Source organism: Lonchura striata, chromosome 1A, assembly GCF_050655825.1.
Source record: "Lonchura striata isolate lonStrDom1 chromosome 1A, ASM5065582v1, whole genome shotgun sequence".
Lineage (NCBI taxonomy): Eukaryota > Metazoa > Chordata > Aves > Passeriformes > Estrildidae > Lonchura > Lonchura striata.
In genome coordinates this window covers 1,683,893-1,691,907 of record NC_140741.1, presented here as the reverse complement: position 1 = coordinate 1,691,907, position 8,015 = coordinate 1,683,893, and the positions used below count along the sequence as shown (strand labels likewise).

Below are 8,015 nucleotides of genomic sequence, written 5' to 3'. Positions count from 1 at the left end.
GGCGCTGGAGGGGACCGCCGGTCGTGTGTTTTTTTATTTCTGTTCACGGCGCAGAGTGACGTGACCCCCTCTGCTACCCCCCCCCCCACCCCACCCCCCCTCCCACCCCACCCCCCCTCCCACCCCACCCCCCCCCGCCCCCCCCCACCCCACCCCCGCCCCCCCCCCCCCTCCCACCCCACTCCTCCCCCCGGGTCCCGGTCCGGAGAAGGGGGTCCCGGAGAGGGGGCGGGGCTGGAGGGGGGAAGGCCCCCCCTCCACCCCGCCCCCCTCCCCCGGACCCCCTCCTCCGGAGGGGGCCCACCCTGGCCCCCCCCCCCCCCCCCGGGACCCCCTCCTCCGGAGGGGGCCCTTCCTAACCCCCCCACCCTCCTCCCCCCAGGACCCCCTCCCGACCCCCAGCCCGACCCCCAGTGTGATGTCGGGAAAGCCGCACCCCGGCAGTGTCGGGCCGTGTATTAGACTGCAATGGGGGGACCCGCAGAGCGGCTCCGGCCCCGTGTGGGGACCCCAGCGAGGGCGGGGGGCGCCGGCTCCGGCCCTCTGGGCTTTATTCTGCGGCGCCCCGAGCCCCGCGGCTGCGAGGAAAGAAGGAAAAGGGGAATGGGGAACGAGAACAGGGGAGCAGAGCGGAGCATGCGGGAAGGTGGGGAGGGAGGTCGGGCTGCGAGTAAAGCGGGCGGGGAAGGGAAAGGCCGGCAGGGGGAAAGAGGGACGGGACAGAGGAGGGAAGAGAGAGGGAATGGAACGGAGCAGCGGGGCAGGGACAGGTGAGGGACGAGTGGGGGGGTCGCATTTGGGGGAGGAGGGAGAGTGGGTTTAGGGGAGAAAAAACAGAAATATGGAGAGAAGGAAGGAAGGGTAGATGGTGGGACGGGAGGGGAGGCCGAAATGGGACGAGAAGGAAAAGGAGGAAGACAAAGAAGGGGAATAGGAGCAGAAGGAAGGAAGAGTAGAAGGGGGCACAAAAGGGGAGCGAAAGCAGTCGGCTTTGGGGAGGAGAGGAAAACGGGGGAAAGGCAGGGAAAGAAGGGGAATGGGAGCAGGAGGAAGGAAGAGTAAAGGGGGGGAAGGAGAGAAGGGCGAAGCTGCGGAGCCCGCACAGAACCCACCACCCTCACTGCGCTCCGAGTGAGCAAATGGCGGCTGCAGCGATTCCCGGCACTTAAATAAGCTCGGCCCCACCCCACGCAGGTGCCCCGCGGTCCCGCGCACCTGAGCCAGCGCCGGCCCCGCCCCTGAGGCTCCGGCCCGGCCCCGCCCCTGAGGCTCCGGCCCGCCCGGGATGGAGGCGGGGCCATCGCTCCCGGCCCGCCGGGATGGGCCCGGGGCTGCCGCTTCGGCTCCCGGCGGTGCCGCCTCTGCCCCGGCGGGCGGGTCGGGGTCTCTCTCGGGCCGGAGCACCGGGGCGGCGCCGGGGCCGAGCCGGCGGCGGCGGCGATTTCCCGGGGCTGACCGAGACCGGCCGGGGCGCGGGGACCCCCGTGCCGCCCCAGCACCCCCAAACCCCGCCGCTCCCCGCCGTGCCAGGGAATTTTCTTTTTCCCGGTGCAGGCCGAGACATTTCTGTGAGAAAACTCAAAAGTCAGGGGTACGGGGTCTGAGGGGAGAGAAGAGATTCTGGTATAAATCCAAAACGCGTTGTGAAAAACAACATGGAAGAGCTCATTTGCTCTCCCAGCCCGGTTTCTGTGTGACCGTCTGTGATTCCAGCTGCTCCTCTGGCACTGGCAGCCTGCGGGGCTCGAAGGACTTGCCAGGTGCCCAGCACGACAGAAAAGAACGGGAGAACTCCCCGGCTCTGGCAGCGGAGCCTCTCGGCAGTGTCCCGAAAGCCCCGCAGTGCCAGCATCTCTGCATGGAAGCTGAGGGGCTCCAGCGCAGCCCCTCTGCAGCGTTCCTCTGCAGCTGGCACTGCCCAGCGCCCCTGACCAGGGTTTGGGGTCCCTGCACAGCCCCCGGCGCAGCCCCCTGGCTTCTTCCAGCTCCCTTCAGCCAGGATGATTTTCTCGGGGGTAGGAGCACCCAAAGCCAGCGGAACTGGCCTCAGCCACTTTCCGTGGGATCTCTCCTCTTCCTTCCTCACCAAATTCCCACTGTCAAAACCCAGCTTGAGGCACAGATCCCCATCCCCTCAATCTCTCCAAGGAATTGGGCTCGGATTTCCCAATCCAGCAGGGCAGAAATGCTCTTGTCCTTACCGTGCATCCTAATTGCAGTAATGGCTTAAGAAATAATTGAAAGAAATTAAAGGAATGAAGAGAAATTAAATAAGAGCTGCCAGCTCCAACTAAGGGATGCTCAAACCCCTTACCAACAATTCGCTTTAATTAACCGACTCAAACAAAGTAATCAACACCACATTGATACAGTAGGATTCTTTTTAATCGAGTTATAGATAAATATTGCAGAATGTAAAAACCTTTGTAAATCCAGAAACTCTTTCAAGAGATAGACAGGGCACAGCTGCAGAGAGTCTTGGGGAGTTCAGGGGAAAAACCCCAAAGTTTTCAGTGTTTAGCATCTCCCACCCTGTCGTCACTGACAGCAAACACGGCTTCAGCCTCGGGAAAACACGGAGAGTCAGGGATTTTACAGATCCTGGTCTCACCTCAGCCTCTCAGCAGGTACAGTCTGCAGGGAGAGGGAAGAAAAAGGGTCAGAATGGACAGCCTACTTCCAGAAAATCATCACCATTCATAAAGCACTAAGCAGAGCTGTAAGAACTTCCCCAAAGGTTCATTTCCCTGCGGACTGAGGGCTCTCAGTTGAAGCACGGGCTGGACCTGCCACGGACAGACTCCAGGAACCCCAGAAGTAAAAGCCACTGGGCCAATTCCAGAAAACATTCCAAAATCAGGCTCCTAGGATGTGACCATCTCCTCTCTCACCTGGAGGCGGAAGCACAAGGAATGATCTTCCCTCCTGTGGGTTTTCTGGGATCTGCAGTGAACCGCAGGGGGAAGAAAACAAAGCCTGAATATTTCGCACGACTGGAACAGAAAAGTGGGGAAAAGGGAGGCAGGGGCACTGCTGGGGTGATAACTGGGATCCAGCCTCTCCACACCAATGGAAGCAGAGACTGAGTGACAGAGCCTTTGGGACCACTTTGCTGGGATTCATAGGAAAACGGGTGAGTTTTATTTTGGCAATAAAGCCAAGCTGCTTCTCACCTCATCAGCCGGGTACAGCAGCAGCACCCGCAGGAACCTGGCCAGGTGGCTCTGCCTGGCAGAGGGCTCCCCACTTCCTGGGAATTGTGTGCTACAGGGCTGTGCCACTGGCCATTAAAACAGTTCCCACCTGGCCCTTCACAAAGGCAAGGTGCTTTTTCCATACAGCAAATGGTTTTTGAATTAAGAAGGTAACACTATACTCAACTGGAGAAGAAAAAAGTGAGAGCTGTAAAATTTTCCCACGCCAGGCAAAAAAGAAAGCCAAATCAAACCAAAACGAAAAGTAGCATAACAATGAAAAAAACCCCAAAACATATCAAGCATATTTCAAGAGAGTTTAAATCTGAATGAAGTGATTTACTTAGAGGCTTGAAAATCTGCCATGCTGCAAAAATCTAACTGCTGCAATAAAAGCCTTTTCTTACATCACATTTTAGCCCTGAATTTGCAAAAACCCCTGCCAAACTAACAATTCACCACATACAGTTCTTGAGTCATTCCTGTCCTTGAGCACGAGTCAAGCTAAAGTTATGGAGACAAGAAAAACATAAGTGACTCAATGCTGCTCCTTTGGAAATTACAGAATCAGAGGGAGGGTTTTCCTTAGCTTAGGAAAAATGCACAGCCAGTTCAGCAGATACTGAATAGCAGGGAAGTCAGGAGATACGTGCTTTGCTGTCAGAGACAAACATATAAATAAATATTTACATTAAGCCAGAGGTCTACAGATGGTCTGATCAGAAGTCTTGATGCAGAAAACCAGCCCTGGGGTATCCTCTTAAGGGACACAGGAGGAACTCCTTGGCTGGGACACAGCCTCGCTCAGCGCTGCTCCCATGGCTCTCGGCTCTTTGCCAGTGCTTGCAGTGTCCCCGCAGATCCCAGAGGATGGCAGGGCCAAGGCTCCCGTTCGCTCCTCCGGCACTCAGCGAGTGTTTCCTGCCACGCCCCCTGTGCAGAGCAGCCACGCGCGGCTCGCCGGTGCTCAGCCCTGCCTCCAGGGCTTTGAATGGCACATCCACCTGCAAAATAGGCAGGGAGAGCTTCTGGCTCACACGCGGGATTTGACAACACAAAGAGCACGCGTGGGTGTCAGAAAGGGCTCAAATCTCATCTCACACCACCGAGAGGGGGAATGGAACGGAGCAGCGGGGCAGGGACAGGACAGGACAGGAAGGAGCCGGGTTTGGGGGGGACACGGAAACGGGGGAAAGAGAGGTAACTGAACACGGGCAGGAGCATGGAGCGGGAGAGAGAGGGACAGGAGGGGATCCTCCCGGCGCCCCGGCTCCGCCCCGGCTCAGCCCCGCCCGGGCTGCTGCGCTCGGCAGAGCTCGGCTCCGTTCGGCTGGACTCGCCTCCTCGGCCAGCTTCGGCTACTTTCGGCCACGCTCGGCTATTTCCGGCCGCATTCGCCTCCATTCGCCTCTTCGGCAAAGCTCGGCTCGCCTCGGCTGAACTCGGCAAAGCTCGGCTCCGCTCGCCTCCTCGGCCCCTTTCGGCCGCTTTCGCCCACGCTCGCCTAGTCCCGCCCGCTCCCGCCTCCATTCGCCCACTCCCACAACTCGGCTCCCTCCGCCCGGCCCCGGCTCCCTCCGGCTCACACATTTCCTCAGGGCACCTCAGCACAGGTTGCACACAGAAGCTGTGGCTGCCCCCGGATCCCTGGAAGTGTCCAAGGCCAGGCTGGACAGGGCTTAGAGCACCCTGGCATGGTGGAAGGTGTCCCTGCCCATGGCAGGGGCTGGAACGGGACGAGCTTTAAAAAAAGGTGCCTTCCCATCCAAACCCTTCTGGGATTCCACGAATCTGTGAACCGCTCCCGGCAGAAGGGCTAGATTTCCATTGTGCTTCGAAAATGCTGCTGCAAGAACACGAAGAGAGATTTCAAATACTGTTAAAGTGGCACAACCACATCAAAAATTACGTCTGGGGGTAAAGTGGCAACTCTGCAATTCCAACCTCTGATACCAAGGACACATGGAGGGCTGAATCCTGGAGGTCCTTACATGACAGGATTTCTAGAGTTATCCGTCCCCAGTTTGCTGCTTAGGGTTAGAAAAGGTGGAATTCTGTTCTTAAGGGGTTACCACGTACCATCAACGTGAGAGACGGGGATGCTGATGTTTGATCAGAGTCCTGGAGCAGCCTGGAGCACGCTGGCTTCCCGAACCAGGTCTGCTGCCTTGTCCGTGTAGGGGTAGGGCTTTGTCCTCAGCCTCAGCAGGATCTGTCAGCAAAGGAGGAGAGAAAAGTAGAGTGCACCGGCTCCCAAGTGTGGGGGAACCATGTGCTGCTAAGGAAGACCACGTGCTGAAAGTGGTTGGAAGCCGGGCGGGTTTTGGGAGGACAAATTCCATATTACTTCTGCAGGATTCTGTCTACAGTTCCTGCTCTACAAACCAAATACATCAAACGACAACAACAAACAAACAAACAAAAAAACCCCACATTAAATCAACAACAACAAAATAATTACTCCTACCTCAATAACCCCATACTGCCCCAAACCATTCCAAGGAGGGCGGCAGGAGGGGCTGGCAAAGGCAGGGCCCCGCCGGGCCCCCCTCGCCGCTGCCATCCTTCTCCAGCGCCGCCGCTGAGCCGCCTTCAGCCCAAAACCCACCCAAAAATACCCCAAAATCGTCCTAAATGCCCCCAAAAACCCACCCAAAACTACCCAAACCCTCCTAAAAATATCCAAAAAACTCACCATAAAATGCCCCAAAACCAGCCCAAAACCCTCCCAAAAATACCCCAAAAAATCCACCCAAAAATATCCTAAAACCCACCAAAGAATACCCCAAAGCCCTCCCGAGAATACCCGAAAACCCTGCCCATAAACACCCTGAAACCCCAAATTAACCACTCTGAACCCCAAAATATCCCTGAGCTCCTCATACCCCAAATTTTCCTCCCCAACCCCCAAATTCCCCCCCGACCCCCAAAATTCACTTCTGGGTCTCGTCCTCGGGGGCCGGCGGCTGCCGGGGCCCCCCCAGGCCCGCGGGCGGCGCCCCCAAACCCGGGGGGAGTTCGGGGTCCGAGTCGGGGTCGTCCTCATGAGCCACCAGCCTGGGGACCCAAAAACCGGGGGGAACCCCGAATCGGGGGGGGACCCAAAATTGGAGGGGGTTCTGGGGGGTTCTGGAAGGTCTTTGGGGCATCCCAGGAGGACTTTTGGGGTCTCAGGGGGTTTTGGGGGTCCCAGGAGGAATTTCAGGGGTCCTAAAGGGAAATTTGGAGGTCCCAGGGGGAGTTTTGGGGTCCCAAAGAGAATTTTGGGCGTCCCAGGGAGGGCTTTGGAGTCCTGGGGAGAAGTTTGGAGGTTTCAAGGGGTTTTTGGGAGGAATTTTGGGGGTCCTGGGGGGGGGTTGGGGTCCTGAAGGGAATTTTTGGGTTCCCGAGGCTGTTTATGGCGGTCCCGGGGCTGTTTTTGGGGGATCCCGCCGGGTATTTTTGGGGGTGCCGGGAGTGTTCTTGGGGTCCCCCCTCACCAGTCCACGGCCGGCTCCACTCCCCGGTTCCCGGTCAGCGCCAGCGCCTTCGCCCTGCGGGACCGGGGGGCTCCCGGTTATTTTTGGGGGGTCCCAGAGGGTTCTGAGGGGTCCCGGGGGGTTTTTTGGGGGTCTCGGTGGCGTTTTGGGGGTCCCGGGGGCTCCGGGGCCTGTCCGTGTGTCCCGCCCCCCCCCAATCCCATTCCCGGTGCCGGGTCCCCTCCGGCTGCTCCCGCCCGCCCTCCCCCGCTGTCCCCCCGGTGCCGCCGCCCTCAGCGCGCCGGGCCCCGAATCCCACCTCCAGCAGCGCCTCCAGAGCCGCCCGAGCCCGGTCCCACCGCCCGCCGCCATCACGGCGGCGCCGGGCTCCCGACACGTGGGGGACGGCGGCCGGCGAGGGACAGAAAGGCACAAAGCGTTCCGGTACGGACGGCGGCCGGAACGGGACAGAAAGCCTCCCTCGCCGCTGCCATCCTAATCCGGCGCCGCCGCGGAGCCGCCTCCAGCCCTCCCCTCACTCACAGACATCGCCCCGCTCGCCGCTCGCTGCCGCCCCTCGCCCCGTCTCGGTGATTTTGCCGGGCGCTGGCTGGGGGGCTGCAGTACCGCCCTGTGCCCACAAGGCGGCAGCACTTTTCAAGCGAGTCCGCGCCAAGCCACTCCCAAGAGGGCGGCCGGGTTGCAGTACCGCCCTTTGTCCACAGGGCGGCAGCACTTTCCAAGCGAGTCTGCACCAAGCCACTCCCAAGAGGGCGGCCGTGGGCGGCGGGGTTGCAGTACCGCCCTGTGCCCACAAGGCGGCAGCACTTTTCAAGGGAGTCCGCGCCAAGCCACTTCCAAGAGTGTGGCTGCGGGTAGAGCGGCTGCACTACTGCCTTGTGTCCACAAGGCGGCAGCACTTTTCAAGCGAGTCCGCGCCAAGGCACTCCCAAGAGGGCGGTCGGGCTGCAGTACCGGCCTTTGTCCACAAGGCGGCAGCACTTTTCAAGGGAGTCCGCGCCAAGGCACTCCCAAGAGTGCGGCTGCGGGCAGAGCGGCTGCACTACTGCCCTTTGTCCACAAGGCGGCAGCACTTTTCAAGGGAGTCCGCGCCAAGCCACTTCCAAGAGGGCGGCCGGGCTGAAGTACCGCCCTGTGTCCACAAGGCGGCAGCACTTTTCAAGCGAGTCCGCGCCAAGCCACTCCCAAGAGGGCGGTCGGGCCGCAGTACCGCCCTGTGTCCACAAGGCGGCAGCACTTTTCAAGCGAGTCCGCGCCAAGGCACTCCCAAGAGTGCGGCTGCGGGCAGAGCGGCTGCACTACTGCCCTGTGCCCACAAGGCGGCAGCACTTTTCAAGTGAGT

The 8,015-nt window shown here is 60.0% G+C and overlaps 1 long non-coding RNA gene across 1 annotated transcript; it reads right to left on the bottom strand.

Moving 5' to 3' along the window:
• Positions 1–2,366: 2,366 nt before the first annotated feature.
• LOC146763333 (uncharacterized) lies at positions 2,367–4,510 on the bottom strand. Its single transcript, XR_014951975.1, has 2 exons — positions 3,885–4,510; positions 2,367–2,634 (listed from the first exon to the last, which is right to left on the bottom strand). It is a non-coding gene; the product is annotated as an uncharacterized LOC146763333 (long non-coding RNA).
• Positions 4,511–8,015: the final 3,505 nt, after the last annotated feature.